The 17,661-nt window shown below is 38.2% G+C and overlaps 2 protein-coding genes across 8 annotated transcripts in view; both read right to left on the bottom strand.

The window, feature by feature from the left end:
• LOC126106879 (longitudinals lacking protein, isoforms N/O/W/X/Y-like) overlaps window positions 1–5,653 on the bottom strand; it is a 107,432-nt gene extending 101,779 nt beyond the window's left edge. For 4 of the 7 annotated variants that reach the window (XR_007523409.1, XR_007523411.1, XM_049913294.1 and 1 more), the window contains exon 1: window positions 5,447–5,653. The gene's annotated coding sequence lies outside the window, so the exon portion shown is untranslated. Of the gene's footprint in view, window positions 1–3,361; window positions 3,458–5,446 lie in introns of all 7 variants that reach the window. The other 3 variants (XR_007523410.1, XM_049913293.1, XM_049913290.1) reach the window with 2 other exon arrangements.
• A 570-nt stretch (window positions 5,654–6,223) lies between these two features.
• LOC126106877 (longitudinals lacking protein, isoforms N/O/W/X/Y-like) overlaps window positions 6,224–17,661 on the bottom strand; it is a 321,743-nt gene continuing 310,305 nt past the window's right edge. Inside the window, exon 4 of the transcript XR_007523406.1 lies at window positions 6,224–6,452. The gene's annotated coding sequence lies outside the window, so the exon portion shown is untranslated. The remainder of the gene's footprint in view (window positions 6,453–17,661) is intronic.

Genomic DNA, 17,661 nt, shown 5'->3' with positions numbered 1-17,661 from the left:
CTATAAACAGTGAATCTTGTGAATTTTCTCTGTGAAACTAGTGGTTACGTATTTACCAAGGTAGTAGGCTACATTTAAGTGTGATTAAATACTAAATAAAAACTCTTAGATGTTTAACCAACCAATTTCACATGTTTCCCTGATAACTTTAAGACAAAAATTCACAGGTTACAACACCTAGGTACTAAAATCTCTGCAATATTGATTCTTTTTTGGAAAAATGTTTTATACAATTGAATCAAAAAATTAGGTCTTCATTTTCCACTTGTAAATATTTACAATTTTGAGAAGTACAAAAAATATGAAGCTATTATTCGTTGAATTCTTTATGTTTTTTTTTTTTATATATACAAATGAGAAGAGTTGTATGCAGATGAACACTTACGATAATAGCAGAAGGCCTACTTCTCATAGTTTTCAAGTTTTTCTGACAGTCTCATTGCCTATTTACCAGATCTTTTTATTTCAATTATTCAAGGCACTAATAAACATTTATTAGGCATAATAAAAGGTTTCAGGTATAATTTGAGTGCCAGAAAAATGTGTTCAAACTTCCAGTACGCCTCTTTGATGATGCTACTTTTTAGGGCCTTATATGCTTGCATTGCAAAACCAAATCCACTTTTCTAGATAGTTTAGAATATGCTCTTTCTAATTACCGTAGTTTAGAAGAGTTTGGAGAAAACACTTTCTTGAAAAATTTGACTAAAAATACCATTTTTAGCACTTTTTGAAAAATCTTCAACTTTACCCTAGATTTGTGAAATAATGGAAAGCAATAGCAGAATGAAATTTTATATTCTAAGACCTTGTGTTGGTGAGTTATGGTGTGCAAAGTTTCATGTACATCCCACGATTACTTTTGGAGATATAAAAAAGTAAAGTTCACATTTTTTTTAACATTTATGTTTTTGCCCAACTTTGCTTCAAAGTATGTATATGAAAATTGCTCAAAAATCCTTTTCTTAATATTTTACTTTAAAGAGCTCTAAAAGTTGTATAAGATGGCCAAGTTTTGTTTCTTTCATGCAAATACTTACTGAGATATCTCATCTCAAAGTTGCTGAAAATTCAAGGACGCACTATAGAAAGCTGTGCTATGGTCTTAAACAAGTGACTGTGTCTCCGAAAGTATTGAATTTCTGAATCTGAAACTTTTCCAGTGTTCATTGAGAACATGTGTGAATGTTCATAAAAAATTTCATCAAAATCCATTATGGTCATGTGGGGACATTTCTCGATATTAGACCACTTGGCACGGAATGGCCCAGGAACCACTACAGCATTTACGTATAATTGTATAATCTGTTGATTTTTGTTAGATCTATGACACCATACCATTGCCACACACTGTGGAAAAACTGGGCCTTGCTCATAAAGAGGTCCAAATAAATACTACTGCAACTAAAGGCTACTTAAAATAAATGTAGAAGAAAAAGGTCAAAATCTTTAGATATTAAACCTGGAGTCAGGCTGGAAGATTTGAATCTGAAAACCAGATAAAGTCCTGAGATTCAACAAACATAAATGAAAATGAATACCAAGGTATACTGTTCGTCTTTCACAAACAGAATAACTGTTCTGAGAGAATCTACAAAACAGCAGTACCCAAAATCACAACATGTCAACTTGTACACTAAGAGGCAATTAAGGTTTAACCTTTTCTCTCCCAGCACACAACAGAAAGACTTTTTTTTTTTTTTTTTTTTTTTTCAAAACAATCTTAATACATCATTTATTTTTCAGTCCCAATTGCATATTTTTTTAAATTATACAGTATGACCAGTTTCAATCTCCTTGGATTGTCTTCAGATATATATATATATATATATATATATATATCTAAAGACAAAGATGATGTGACTTACCAAATGAAAGTGCTGGCAGGTCGACAGACACACAAATGAACACAAACATACACACAAAATTCTAGCTTTCGCAACCAATGGTTGCCTCGTCAGGAAAGAGGGAAGGAGAGGGAAAGACAAAAGGATTTGGGTTTTAAGGGAGAGGGTAAGGAGTCATTCCAATCCCGGGAGCGGAAAGACTTACCTTAGGGGGAAAAAAGGAGGGAAAAAAGGACAGGTATACACTCGCACACACACACATATATATATATATATATATATATATTTTTCCTTCGTGGAATGTTTCCTTCTATTATATATATATATATATATATATATATATATATATATATATATATATATATATAAAGCAATACTAAATATTTACTGGCTATTATTTTACAAAATACAGAATAGTATTGAAACAACTTTTGAATTTACCTACGTAGCTGGGTCAGCAACGTGCCATGTCTGTATCGGAACTACACATAATATTGTGATCCAGCTTTTTAAGCAGGTACTCTGGTGTAGGGAGGAGAGAGGGAAAAGTGAATGAAGGGGATTGGGAGAGGGGAAGAAAGGCAGGTAGGGTGAGTGGAAGGGACACTGTGTGCAAAATTGATTTACATTTGGCAAAGCTTTAAAAGTAGCTCCTCTAAAAACAAATACTAAAATTATAGAAAGTAAAATTATGTAAAAAAAATTTATTCAAATATTGCATGTGTACAACAATGGACGTGTAAACTGTGAAAGGTATAAAACCATAAAATTATACAAATGGAATTATGTGAAGTAACTAAAGGGAATTAAGTGTCTTGAAATATTAAAATTGTAAAGCACTGGAAGTAGAAAACCACCAAGATATAAAACTATGTGAGACAAGTGAAATTACAGGGAACAGGGTGTAACAGTTACAGTTAATTGCACTTGCTTCTGCTTGGTGTTCTAATATGGCATGCAAGTTCTACAGTGTGTACGAAAACCACCCTTCACACTTGCTTGCTGCTAGTACAGTATGTGAGCTTATGCACATCTGTCATTTCTTCTTGGTGAGTGGGGCTGCTGCTCTTACGTGTGTTGTGTTGAGGTGGATGACTAGGCCTCCAAAGGTCTAAAAAATGCACTGTTAATAAGATCATTTTACTGTTTATGTATTACCAGGCTCTTGTAAGTGGTATGTAAAAATCTCAGTTTCTTCCAAGATTGTCAGGAAGGTTCATTGTGCAGCACTTCCAACTGCAAATCAATGGTTCCAACAGAGCACTTCGATGTCAGACGCTCTTGATCAAATGATGATGTCTTACTTACATAGATAAATTCAACTGCTACGTACAAAACTTTTCTACATTTTGTAAAATAATACATGGTACATACTTAATTTTAGTTTATCTTTAGGTCTGAAGGTGGTCCAAGGAGATAGGAAGTAGTTTTACTTTAGAATAAAATAAAAGAAACTGCAACTGGACTGAAAAACAAACTACGTATAAAAACTGCTTTAAGTATCAGTACAGTACCTGGTTTTCCCCATAACAATTTATGTCATCTATGGTGACACTGGATTTTAGTTACCTTCATGACAAAACAGGTAACCAAAACACAAGACCAGTCACCTAAAAACAAAATTCAAAAAATTGAAGAGATCAAGAAAGGATCTATCAAGATCTAAACACCAACAGACTAGAAAGCAAAAGTATCATGAAGTTGGGTGAAGCACACAGCTTACATCACAAGATTTGCCAAAATAAACCCTATAAAATGGACATTATAACAAAGCAATTAAACTATGTTCACTGCATAACAGAAACTCCCTCAGCAAAAGAAACAAAACTGTCACTGGAAAAAGAGGTAAAAGAAAAGCCTGAGAGATGCAGTATGTTGAAGAATTGTAAAAGGAGACATAACACGGATCTAGCAAGGTAACATTTTTAACAAGTACAATTACTGGACACTGTTAAATGCTTGCTGTCTCCTGCATGCCTTGAAAGGATGGAGGAATCCAGATTAACCAGCATCAACTACTTACAATGAAAATGCAAAGTCATAGCAGCTATTTGATAAAATAAATGTCCTCAAGAAATCAAATTTGCCAGCACTGTGGCATGCAGCGTACCCATTCAACCTTCTCTTCAATCGGTGAGGATTGTTAATTACCTGTCATGATAGGTAGAAATCGAAAATATAGGCAACAAAACACTTCCCAGCATTGTTGCTCAAAAAGAAACGGACACAAATGTGTGTGCTATTGGTCAAGTTCAGCATTTCATGCTGTTATACAACACCAGGTGATTGTGAGAGGAAACCTTATGAAGCAAGCAACAGTTTGATTTAGGAGAGACAAGAACAATTAATCAGATAAGGAGATATTCACTTGAAAAAATACTGTATCAGGATTTCCAGTGGAACATCACTTCATTTATGTTTATTTATTTATTTATTTATTTGTTTATTTATTTATTTATTTTATTTATTTATTTATCAAATATACAAACATGAAAGTGCACTAGTAAATGACAGGCAGCAAATGTACTGGGGCTAAATCAAACTAACAAGTTATATGTAAGCAAATCATGCAGAGATAGTGATCCCGGACAACAAAACTGCATAACACGGCTTACTCATGCACTCAAGTTGTGTGTTTGTCAGGTCATTTGCAGGAATTTTTTCATCAAAAAGATATGAAATAAGTCAGTTTACAAGATTTGTGTACACAAATAGTTTTAACTTCAATGAACATATTTCTCCTATTCAATTAATCACATTTAAAAACTAGTTTTTTCCGTCAAGTTACAGGTTTTTAAATATTAACTTGTCAATTAAACAAAAGGAGTTGTGCAGAATAAATGATTTTAGCCGGGATTTAAAACTTTATTTTTGTTGATGCACAGTACAAAATTAATGACCTTCAAATGTCTGACATTTAAAGCACATGGATATAAATATATAAAGTATTTGATTTTACATTTTCTTTCCGCTGTTGACTAATATTTTATTTTTTCAATACACTCACGCAGTTTCGACATGTAGGTATTGTCAAGTGCTTAAAAACAGAGCATTGGTATAAAAGTCTGGTCATTATACTAATCGAGATATTCGAAGCTATAGTCAAGAAAGTGTGGGTGGCATCATTATTTTGACCATTAAATAAAAAGTCTACTATAGTAACACACAGATTGTGCGTATTTCCCATAATTTAAACACACCATCAGTCATAAAACCGAAAACTGAGGGTGTTGTGTGCTGTCCTTAGGTTAGTTAGGTTTAAGTAGTTCTAAGTTCTAGGGGACTGATGACCATAGATGTTATGTCCCATAGTGCTCAGAGCCATTTGAACCGAAAACTGAAGGTTTAATTCAGAAGCCTTATATAGGAGTATGTACAAATTTCTGGGGATTATGTCGATACGTAAAACAGATCTATGTTTGGATTTTTATTTAAAAATCAAATAACGATGCCACCTACGTTTCCTTGACAGTAGCTTCGAAATATCTGTGTTTGTATAATGACTAGATCTTTGCGACTTAAAAACAAATATAATGAAGAACATAATGAAAACATTCTGCATAAAATGCCAAGAAGAGAAACTTCTTGTTGATACTCACACTAGAACGGTTTCTTTAATAACACTGTGAATTCGATAAAGATGGATTCAAGTTGGTTTTGTGTTACTTCTGATACAGCACAAACAGTCTCCATTGTCAGAGATTGAACCGAAAACTGCATTTATAAGACGCGCTTAGTCGACTACCGTTTTTGTCACTGAGGGGCAGCACCAGACGACGATCTACAGCGATTCGCTGGTAGCTATCGAGAGGTCGACGACACGGATAGAGTCAACAAATTTAGGAAATCGAGAACTCATTTCTCGATAACCAAAGGAATACGCATCTAAGGACTGGATCCACTCGCGCCCCTTTATGTACTTCAATACTATACGTCCGAGGGGCTGTTCCTGCACTGTGCACTGCGATTACACGCATTTGTATGCAGTCAATTGCTGTTAATTTTCTGTAATACTCTCACTCGACATACTGAAGGTAACACGTAAAGTATCCCTACACATGTTGAAGATAATATCTGAGAAACTAGTATAGAAGTCGTCTCTAGTTAATAAAGGGATCCTATCAAGGGCGTATCCAGAATCTGAACTGGGAGGGGGGCAGGTCATACTAATCTCAGGAAACAAGGACTCGAGACAACATACAGCACTTCTTATTAAGTAAAACAGTAAACCAGTGAAAAGCTGCTTTTAATTAACATTTTAAATACAAGAATGCACTTGTACAATCCGAGCATTTCTTGTTAAATAAAACAGTAAACTAGTGAAAAACTGCTTTCAATAAACATTTTGAATATAAGAATGCACTTGTTTAAAAATACAACTTTTTAATTCAGTAATAATCTTCTAGGATTTGCCGCAAATTTCTCAATTACTTTCTTCTCTAACATCTCGCAGTTTTCTTTTACACAATTGCGGTGTACGCTCATCAGCCACAATCCTGTGATCCTTTCTTCTCCCATTGTGCTCTTCGAAGTGTGCTGAAGGATCGCTCCACAGTCGCTGTTGTGCATGGAATGGTGCTCAAAATTTTTAGTGCGTTTTTCATGCTAGGGAAAAAAATATTGGTCTCGTTAAACAGCTCAACGACTTCCATATCCTTTAATTTAGCTTTAGTTATATTCTTTTTCCTCCACAAATTGTACCATAGTTCCAGTTCTCCGGCAATATCATCCAATCCATAAAATGTTTTAAACAATTCTGCACTTTTAAGGAAGTCTGTTACACTAGAATTGCTCATATTCAAGGGATGTAGCTTATTTAAAGCAAAAGCTGGTGTATTATCTGGTGAAAATCGTATATTTAATGATGACATGAATGAATCGATTTATGGCATACCAGCGAACGTCGGCAGTCCTAATGAGGCTTTTACTGAAGTGCACGGTAGTTTTTTCGGTGATGGCCAGTTTTGTGGAACGTTCTAAAAATTATTTTATAAATCACTTGCACTAAATGTCTCGCCATCTACTGCTTGTCATAACCTGCACGTCAACTACTATTAATCTACAGTTATCGTCAGCTGTAACTAAAAAATTAATAGTTTAGGAGCAGAAAAGCATTTTACATTTAAATATGGTACGAGAAACGATGTTGTTCGTTAGAAACTTCACATAGTCATGATCCCTTACTGCCTACAAGTGAATGCGCTGTTCCTTGGCAACGTAACATGCCTGCGAATAGCAGAGCGGATTGCTTATCGCTAAATTTATTATTTCTATAAACTTCCCTGCCGACAGTAACGTGCCGAAGACGAAAAAATTACTCCCGGATCTGCGCGAACGAGTTCGAATATCTTCTAAGAGAGGGGGGGGGGCAGCTGCCCCCCCTCCCCTACTCCTCGCTGCGTACGCCCATGGATCCTATGTAATAGGAAGAAGAATGAAGTTTCAGAACATAATAGAGTAAAAAAGGTCTTCAATTGAAGTCCTTTATATAAAATTCTACAGAAATCAGTTCGTTTCCAAATACTTTCAAAATATTCAATTCGACTAAACTATGGCGCGTTACCAATCGACTCTGACACATCACAATTAAGGATATGACACTAATATGGGTTGTTTTCGATCAGTACATATAAGCCCTTTCCTGCAGTCACCCTCTCCCTGTCAACAAGTAAGTATTATCGGACAGCCTACGATTATCGGACAGCCTACGACTAAAATAATTTTTCAATTTGGACATTATACATCAGGTACGATGCACAAAAGTACAGTAAATGCTTTTAATTACGCATATACAGTACCGTATTTACGTATCTTCACTCCAGCACAGTAGATATTCATTTGCTGTATACTGAACAAGAGAGCACTGGACTATGACACTAATTGATAAATAACACGGCATTTCTGTATGTTTACTAGAACTTTAAATCAGTTTATTATTGTATGCACATACATATTATTCCCATGTTTATTTGCTTTACACTTCACTTTTTTCGCCACGTATCAAGGTGAGAAACTTGTTTTAATTTCCTGTTCAAATTATATCTAAGCAATTTTTTGCACCATACAACAATTCCAACAGCCGGCCCAGCGGTTCTAGGCGCTACAGTCTGGAACCGCGCGACCGCTACGGTAGCAGGTTCGAATCCTGCCTCGGGCATGGATGTGTGTAATGTCCTTAGGTTAGTTAGGTTTAAGTAGTTCTAAGTTCTAGGGGTCTGATGACCTCAGAAGTTAAGTCCCATAGTGCTAGGAGCCAATAATTCCAACAAGTTGGGAGAATTTGTGTGCTGCAAATTGCATAACATCGTTTATGCATGCAACGACTTCATCAGGCGTATTAATTTTTCTAGCGACATCATTTCTTTTTCCTTTATTTCTTCATCATCATCTGTATTGCGGATTTGTATTAAATATGATGCTGACGTGAAAGTAGAGTGAGCTGACAGGAAGTCATCACTTCAAATGTAATCATCTACACTACATGAAACGTTTCACATTTTCATTAATTCAGCAATCGCTGCTGCATTTTCTTGAACATCGATGGCTGTAGAAGCTTCATGTTCTTGACCCCCAAACCCAGCTTTGTTGAAGCACTTAGCGACAGTTTCGGGTTTTATTTCTTTTACTGCCAAGCCGATCCAAACTACTGCATCGAGGACAGAAACTCATCGTGCAAGAGCAAAAGCACTTCCTGCTTCTTCAACACTACGAATAAGAGACTGCATCAGGCATCACCTATAATGACATTTGAATGTGTGAAGCACCCACTGGTCCATGGGTTATGTGAGGCTGGTTGATATTGGAGGGAACCAAGCCAATTTCCCGTTTGATAACGTCATTTTCTGATGGCGGGTTGCATTGTCTAGGAAAAGGAGAACTTGGCAATTTCTTTTTTTCTTGGCATTGAAACAGCCCAACCATTCTTCCAAAAGAACACTCGCCATCCACGCCTTTTTATTGCTTCGCTATGTGACTGGAAGCTTAATGGCCTCTTACGTTTTTGAAACAACGCGGTTTTGCCGCCTTTCCAATCACCAGCGGCATCTCCAATTCACCTAACATGTTTCCACACAGCAGCAGAGTCAGTCTTTCCTTGGACATTTTTCCACCGACGCACTTTTCACCTCGAACTGCTAACGATTTTGAAGGCAGCGCGCGATATATATATATATATATATATATATATATATATATTAAAAAAAGATGAAAAAAGAAGATTCACGTTTCATCGGCACTGAACACGTCTTTTAGATCATAATTCACAATTAATTTGGACAGTATTGTCTTCCATGCTGATCTGTACATCCGTACCTTCCCCACACACTTCATTCCACACGATGTTGTGCCTAGGTTTGAAACTGCCCAGCCGTCCTGGGGATGCCTTAATCTCCGTAATTCCAAGCTCTTTTGCGACTTTCAAAGCCTCACCCTGCAGCATGGGTCCAGATAAAGGTAAGTTTTTTGCCCGCGCACTTACGAACCATTCCCACACTATTTCGTTAATTTCTTCATTTCCGTTCTTCTTCGCCTTTCTTTTCAGCTGCCCGTTTCCTTTCATACACTCGTCCGAATTCTTATCCTTGTTTCTTAAAGTCTCATAAATTTGTGTTTTACTGCATTTGAAACGCAACATAATTTTGTGCACAGAGAGTTTGTCTTTCTCACTCGCCTCGATTTCGTTAAGTGCATGTTACTGCATATCTGTAAAGTGCTACTTGTCAACTGAAACTGGTAGAAAGTAATGACCTTGCCGGGTAAAACCAATGTTTGACAGAACAATACCTCTTTCACTGCGCACACTGCAGCGGAGTTTTGCTAGATGCGAAACAATGTTCGTGTACAGTGTGTTAACTGTAAGATGGCTGCGTTGTGAGGGGAGTGCGGGGAGAGGAGGAAGCAAGCATTGGCTGGCGAGGGGAGGGGAGTGGATCCTTTTGGGGGGGGGGGGGGGACAAGGCACACCCACCAGTTGCAGTGCTGGCACTAAAAATTGTGCGTCGTTCTTACACGAAAGCAGACGAAAGGCTTGGAAGTAAAACTCGCTTTAAATGTTGTTCGTAAACGAAACTCGAATCGTCATGTACATTGAAATCTATATATATAAAAATGAATGTATGTATGTATGTTTTTTTCTGCTCCCTTTCGCAGCATTCAATCACACGCAATATAATTTGAGAGCATCGCTACGTAATACTGGTTTCCTTCTAACCGTAGGCCTACCTGTAACGGTTGTTGGAGACTCCCGAGATGGGCCAGCAACTGCCTCTTCACTCATTTTGATAATGTTTAGCACAACTGCACAATAAAAACACGCAGAACAGTACAGCGCAAAACAATAACGAAGCAGACGACAATGGCTACCTTGTACAACACGGTCAGCTACGTAATGTTGGCAGCAGTCGAAACTGCGTGCCTACCGAAGCCTCCCGACGTTTACCGACTTCTACCGATTCAGGACTAGGGTGAGGTCTGCCATCTAAAAGTTTACACACTGCATGCGCCAGTGTGCGTCAATAATGAGGAAAACATGAAAGCCGACGGGCACAACGCTGACGTTGTTGCACAGAGCGGCGCGGTTTTAGGTCCACACCAGCAGCGCGGCGCTGCGCTGGACCTCTTTTTCTTGGTTAGGTGTTGAAAGTAACGTCCTTGTAGAGTCGTGAATAACTAATGAACTGTAATACAGTAGTACTGTATAGGCTCTTTTCCGCATTATACAATGAATTATTACGTATGTTATAATTTGCTTTCCGTTTCCGCGTTAGGCACGTTCCGCTTTACACAAAAAAAATCAGCATATAGAAGTGCACTGAATGTCTCAGGAGTGAAATACTTTTACGGTTTGGGCAGATTTCCGAATTGTACACGTGCCGATTTGAGGAAGTTTTACTGTATTTTTGTTCAAACAGTAACCAGTTCAGTTAATACTGCTCCAAGAAATTTGCAGAAATATACCCATACATCCATATATTCATTTAAATCTGCTCATCTTTGGATAATTAAGTATCATATGCTACGCGTTATTACTATTATGCCCCCTTTAGACCGGTACGAATAAAGAAAAAACATTCGCAAAAAAAAAAGAAAAATCGCCGGTGTTCGCGCGCGCGTGTGTTTTGTGTGTGTGTGTGTGTGTGTGTGTGTGTGTGAGAGAGAGAGAGAGAGAGAGAGACGGGTGGTGTGTGTGTGTGTGTGTGGTGAGAGAGTTGGGGGGGGGGGGGGGGGTTAGCGACAGCATAGAACACGAGACAACGAGGATAAGCTGCACTAACATGTGCGGAGTGTAGATAAGGTACATACATTAGGTAACATATTATTACTGAAACGTGAATAAACATAAATCTTTCACAGAGGCTTACTTGACAAAATCCATACATCTATAAAAATGGATATGCGTGTGTTCCAGATCTACTCCTAAACCACTGGGCCGATTTCAGCCGAACTTGGTACATAAATCCCTGTCAGGCGACATTCGCTATGGGCAGAGGCACATGTTTTTCGCAAAGCGTTTGCTGAAAACGCGAAACTATTTACTTTTAAGCCAAATCGCGCAATAATTAACGAAACTTTGCAAAATCTCGTCATTTAAACTTAACTGGGGAAATTCGATTGGAGTCATGGTAATAGAATCCGGATATCGATTGTACACCATTTCGATATATATAATATATCCAGTATTCCAAAGTTATTCTACAATATTCTGGCGGTTATTCAGTATTGCGTGTTGGAAATCGTTGTGGATCGGCTGTGCATTGAGTGTGGTATTTTGTGTTTTGTTTTCGTGCTACAGATGATTAATATGGTAGTGACAATTTTCGACCGAGAAAAGGAATTTTCGTCAGAAGGATTTTATGTTTTCGACAAAAGTAGGAAGACACTTGTGTGCAAATACTGCAATGTGCGTATTGAGTGGCAGAGGAAGGATACGTGCCTGAAACACATTAATAACAGTTCTTCCCATAAGAAGAACAAGGAGAAGGCGCTAACAACTGAAGACAAGCTACGCTCACGGAAGTCACTTCAGCGGCAAAACGAGTGAATAATGATAAAGAAGAATTCATTATCGACTACTCGAACTTTCATTGAGGCTATTCCGATGGAAAAAGTTGATCATCCAAAGCTGAGAGAATGGATGAACAAATACATACCAGGTTTGTGTAATAATTAATTTACCGTCTGCTAATCGCAGCAAAGATAAGGTAATCTCGATAGCCAATAATTTTTGTTGGTCAGAATAGGCCTATATTAAAAATAATTTTTCCTCGAGCACCCTCAAAAAGTCTTATAACTAGGTAATGTGGTAATTTACTTCGTTACATAGTACTCTAATAGCAGTTCTATTGATATTTTTAAGTTGCTGGAGACTTACCTCCAGCTGGAAGACTACGGGAAGATTACATACCTCGAATCATCAAAGAAGAAGAGGAAAGATTAAAAGGAGCCGTGAAAGACGAAAGAGTTTCAATTCTTTGAGATGAAACGACAGGCAGAAAAGGACAGTGTGTGTTCGTGGTTCTGATAAAAGTAGTTAGTTGTGGCGATGGTGCAGTTCAGAAATTATTTGTCGGGGGAGTGAAAGTTATTGTAAATGCTACAGAATGTGTGCAAGCAATTATGAGTGTAATACAGAAACTTGAAATTCAGTACAGAAATGTAGTTTCTATAACTTCAGATTCTAGATATTGCTGGAGAACAGCTGTGACTCGAAGTAATATGGAAGTCATGGTATCCTTGTCTTTCTCAGACCGACTTGTGTGTTGTGTGCATAGACTAGGGCAGGATGAATGTTTTCCTAACTTTCATGATTTGGTATTTGTGTTTTAATAAGATTTATAATTTTTATGCTTTTTTAATTTATGTAAAATAAAAGATTTTTCACTGCAAATGTGCCATAAATGTATTTCCTTTGCCTTTTACTGCTGAAAAGTGGAAATAAAATTTAGCGAAATTATTGCCGAAATGGAAAAAAACTAGCGAAAAGTATACCGAAATAACTTTTTAAATATGACGAAATCGGGCAAAAATTTTCACCACAAACAGGTACCTCTAGCTATGGGGTTAACAACCACAAATCTACTATAGTTGAGGAGGTATGACGTCCCTGCCAGGCGACACTCGCTATGAGGTTAAGAACTACCAACCTACCACAGTTAAGGAGATGTGACGTCATAAACAATGAGATGCGTGAGAAAATGACGCATCATGCATGACGTTCAAATTTATTACTTGTTTGATACTAACTTTATTTGCAACATATTTTGGAGACACCATCCGCACGTGATGCTGAAGGTAATGTATAACTGTTATGATACATGGTTCAAGAGCTTCACTACTAAGTCTGGCTCACAGTCGATTCAACCTAACGGAATCCCTGACACCTGGCAGCGCTTTTGGCAGCTGCGAAACGCAAGGGGCTGTAGACGAAAACAACAGCCTTCATGAAGCTATGAAGAAGCACTGCGATAACGACGTTAAAAAATCGTGTGGTACAAACGCCAACAGAAACTGCTGGCAAGTGATCGCTCCACGCTTCAGAACTATAATCCGTTCATCGTAAGAATAAACCTGATGTAAACATTGCACTGTGTGTTCTTCCGCGTTTGCTGGAACCCCACTGGATTTCCGTTTCACGCGGCTGTCTTGAGTACTGTCAAGTACGATAATAAGGGTACGCGCCCATAATACGGGAGAACAGCTTTACCAGCGCATTTAACTTGGACAGCACTGGCCGGTCAGCTGGTACAGCTAGCCTTCAGTGACGTGGCGAGCTGCAGTTCACACGTAAAAAGAGAAGAGCTGATGAGTAATACAGCTTCGAATGTCATTCAATGTTTAAGCAGAATGAAATAATACACTGCAAATCTCCCACAACACGCTCCTTAGACGACTAGACGGAAAACGCAACACGTTATCGGTTTTAGCTAACGTACTAATGTAATTAAAAACAAGAATGACGAAAATTCTCGACTTAACCACAGGGTAGTTTTTCTGCATAAGCTGTATGTAACGTAAGAGAGTATTGAAGGATTTCACCGTATAGTTAAATATTGCAGCCATTTAAGGTATTCCTTACAGTCAATCGTCTGGTAATCTCTTAGCTCCTTATTCGAATCCGAGAAATACATTTCAGTTCTGGAAGAGTCACCTGCTACGTTGATAACGAGCCTATTCGACAACAAAATCCAGGAGCAGCATTTTCTCTTCTTCTTTTATGACGAGCCGTTCCATATCCCGCCAGCGTTCGGCACTGACGTGTTAAAACGCCGTGTGCATTAGTTTCAGTACGTCTGGCAGCTTAACAGTCTTGTCACTTCACAGGTCAAATCCAGCAGCTTGGCTCTAGGCACGTTCTGCTGCGTTCATATTGTAATGGTACATTAGCAAATGTAAAAATGCAGCATTTGTATGATGTGCTCGATGCTGTGAAAATGATGGTTTTTCATGTTTCTTCGATACTTACTTACCTCTGAGGTATAAAACGATGGACATAATCCAAAGAGAGACGATTTGGTTTTTCATTTTTGCTTCTAAAATTAAATTGTTATGTTTTCTTAATTTCAATAACTTTTTATGAAAAGCCTTTCATAAAACACCGATAATTAAGAATTTATATTTGAAATTGTAACAGGAATTTCGCGCCCAATATGTAATTAGAAACAAGAAGACGTGCGTTATTCATAAAAAATGATTAGGAGTTTTATAATAACGAGGTGTGGGTATTTCAAATTGAACGAGAAAAAAATAGTTGTGGGAAGATTTGAACCAATGGACGGCATTTGGTTCACATCCCATTACGATACCAACTGCACTACACGTTTCATAGAATCACATGCATCTTATACAGCTCTGGTAAAAATTAAAAGCCGATTATCTCCATAAATTTATGAAAAACATTAAGAGCAGCCTATTTCCCGGAACTTTTTAACCATGTTCCACGCGCTTGTTTCACTACGGAACAGAAAGCAGCTTCAACCATTTTTATTCTGTGCATTAACAGAGCGACAATTGGAGCACAAAGCTGCACAGGCTGTGACTGTGCACGATTTTTGAAATAAAAACTAAGTAGCTAAAGCGTGATTAAGAAACACGTTGATGGCTGTTAATACATTTGAATATCTTACAGTTTCATTTAACGTAACTGAGTAATACGATATCCAATACATAAGTTAGACCTACTTCCAACAGCGTACCACCACCAGTGTATGTGTGTTAAGGCTTATGACCAATCATCGCATTTGCGTATGTTTAAATCCTGTTTATTCTTATCACGAACGAATTATGGTTCCCATGTACCAACACACCTGATTGATACCTGATGGTCGATATAAGCACTGTGATCGATACAAAGTAGTAGTAGTAGTAGTAGTAGTAGTAACTTTATTCATCCGTAGATATATTTTTACAAGGATATAGGTTTGTTCTCACTACTCAGTAACATCTGATGTTAAAATCCAGATCCAAGCGGCCCTCGATTCCGCGACCTCAACTGTTATAGTCGCTAATTGCTGCAATCTTTAAGTGCGCGACGCGTACGGAGACGTGAATGACGAGAGCTGGTTGAATTATAATAAACACATCGGAACTGTTGATAATGGTATTGCAGATAAACACACACTTACAATTTACAATGTACAGAATGGTGTTACCGTCATATTACCATCTTTACATTGAGGTTTTTTTTCCGCTAACTACTCAGCTGCCACAAAGAGCCCACAGAGAAAAGAACTCAGCTGGAAATCCCGTGGTTTCCCGAGTGCCCTGGTAAGGGCGCTGCTGATTCAAACGATGGTCACCGCATTAACTAAACAGAATTACAACACTTCCTCTCTGTGGGCATCGTTAAGAGAACAACTGAATAGTGTGCTAAATTCAGTGTTAAACATAAGAACATACATGCGACAAAACTTAACTGGCGTAGTACAGCTGGAAATAATATCTATTTTAATCCTAACGTGTCTCAGAATCTCGCAGTTTTAATACTGCTCAGATCTTTTCTTTAATGTGTGACACATTGTCATTAGATGACACGTAAGTTTATGAGGGCCACGCAAGGCAGTCTGCATGACTTTATGATTGCACACCCTGAAATGTTTGGTTTTTTCTTTATGATAGCACACCCTGAAATCTTTGGTCTTTTCTGATACATGAGCACCTGGGTTGTCAGTACTGATGTGGAGGCAGTCTACGAAATTCAGAATACTTCATATCATTTAGAAAATCGACAAACCGTTCCACCTCCATTGATGTTTCAAACAGGGCACTGTATTCAGCTTCTACTGTGGAGGTCATTACAGTGGATTGCTTTTTTACTCTTCCAGCTGATTGCTGCTCCATCTAATAATATTGTGTATCACCTTACAGATTTACTATCAGCTGGGGCACTTGCCAAGTGCATAAAAAGTAATAAGGATGTTTGGGTTTAACAATGAAAAGAATACTAACTGCCAGAACCGCCGAAGGTGACATATCTGATGCTCTACAACACCGACGACAAAGAAAACAATTCAGAATGATGAGACCACCTATGAAAATTGATCACCTGCACAGCAATAACTATTTCACATGGTAGATCCATGTTCGTTCACATATACAGCACTGTGGAGGCATGGGATGCCATAGAACCTGTCTTTGGAACACATTATAATCAAATGGATGCAGAGAAAAGGAATAAAAATGAGATGGCCTTGTCCATCACTGTAATACTGGCCGAAAACTGCTATCTATAGACGTTGGTACTCTCAAAACAAGTAAAGGAAGCTTGAGAGAAACTCGAGAAGATACACTGAATAATGGTCCACTCAACAATATGTTCAAGATGAGACACTTAGAAAACATGAAAAAAGAAGAGGGTATGACTATGAACAACTATGCAATGAAGATACTGGCTGGCAACAGATTAGTGAAGCAAGGGAGGCTACACCTTGTTTTCATTTTTTTGATATTTCTTTTTATTCTCTTTGATGGTGTGAACTGGGCTGGGTCCTATTATGTGACATGAAGGGAACATTTTGAGAAAAGGAATTTTCATATGAGACTGCTTGTGTGTCAGATAAATGTTGTATTGGCTGTCAGATAAATGTTATATTGGCTAACATTTGAGTGGCAGAAGATGGAGTTTAGGTTGGAATACTGTACATTTCTGATCAAGGGGCACCCAAACGATAATTTGTAAGGAGGGGGGGAGGGGGGGGGGAAGGTCTATACAAGTTAGTTACAGTTCCACTAATGTACAGAAAAGTTTCACATAGACTGGGAAAGCACCTTCTTTTAAATCATTTATTTATTCTCTACATACAATTTTATACATTTATTTTTACTATTGTGCTTCATAACTCACTTTACAGCATGTACTCTGGGTTAAATATTTTGGTGTAAAGGATACCACTTTCAACAAAAAGCAGACGCATTCAGTCATCAACATGCGCACACAAGAAAACTTGTTAGCTTTCAGAGTAATTATTTTTTGAGCTAAAGCATGCACACACAGGCATGCATGCCTGCCTATGCCTCTGCCCCTACACGGAGCTGACTGGACACACAATGCCTGTGCTGCATTTTGGCAAGTGGACTAGGCTGGGGTTGGGGTTGTGTCTGGTGGTATGGGCAGGTGGGGGGGAGAGAGGCAGGAGACAGGAAGAAGGGATGGAGGCAGCAGGCTAGTGGCTCAGAAGGAGGCTGCCAGTTTGGTGGCCAGGAATGCAGAGGGTGGGGTGGCAGGTGCACAGACTAGGCTCACGACGCACGGTTGTCAGAGCAGGTGGGAGGGCAGAGCACACTAAAGTTCACAAGCATATGTGGATTGGGAAGAGGTGAC

Source organism: Schistocerca cancellata, chromosome 10, assembly GCF_023864275.1.
Source record: "Schistocerca cancellata isolate TAMUIC-IGC-003103 chromosome 10, iqSchCanc2.1, whole genome shotgun sequence".
NCBI lineage: Eukaryota > Metazoa > Arthropoda > Insecta > Orthoptera > Acrididae > Schistocerca > Schistocerca cancellata.
Note: the sequence above shows the minus strand (reverse complement) of the source record. Positions and strands in the feature narration are given on the sequence as shown.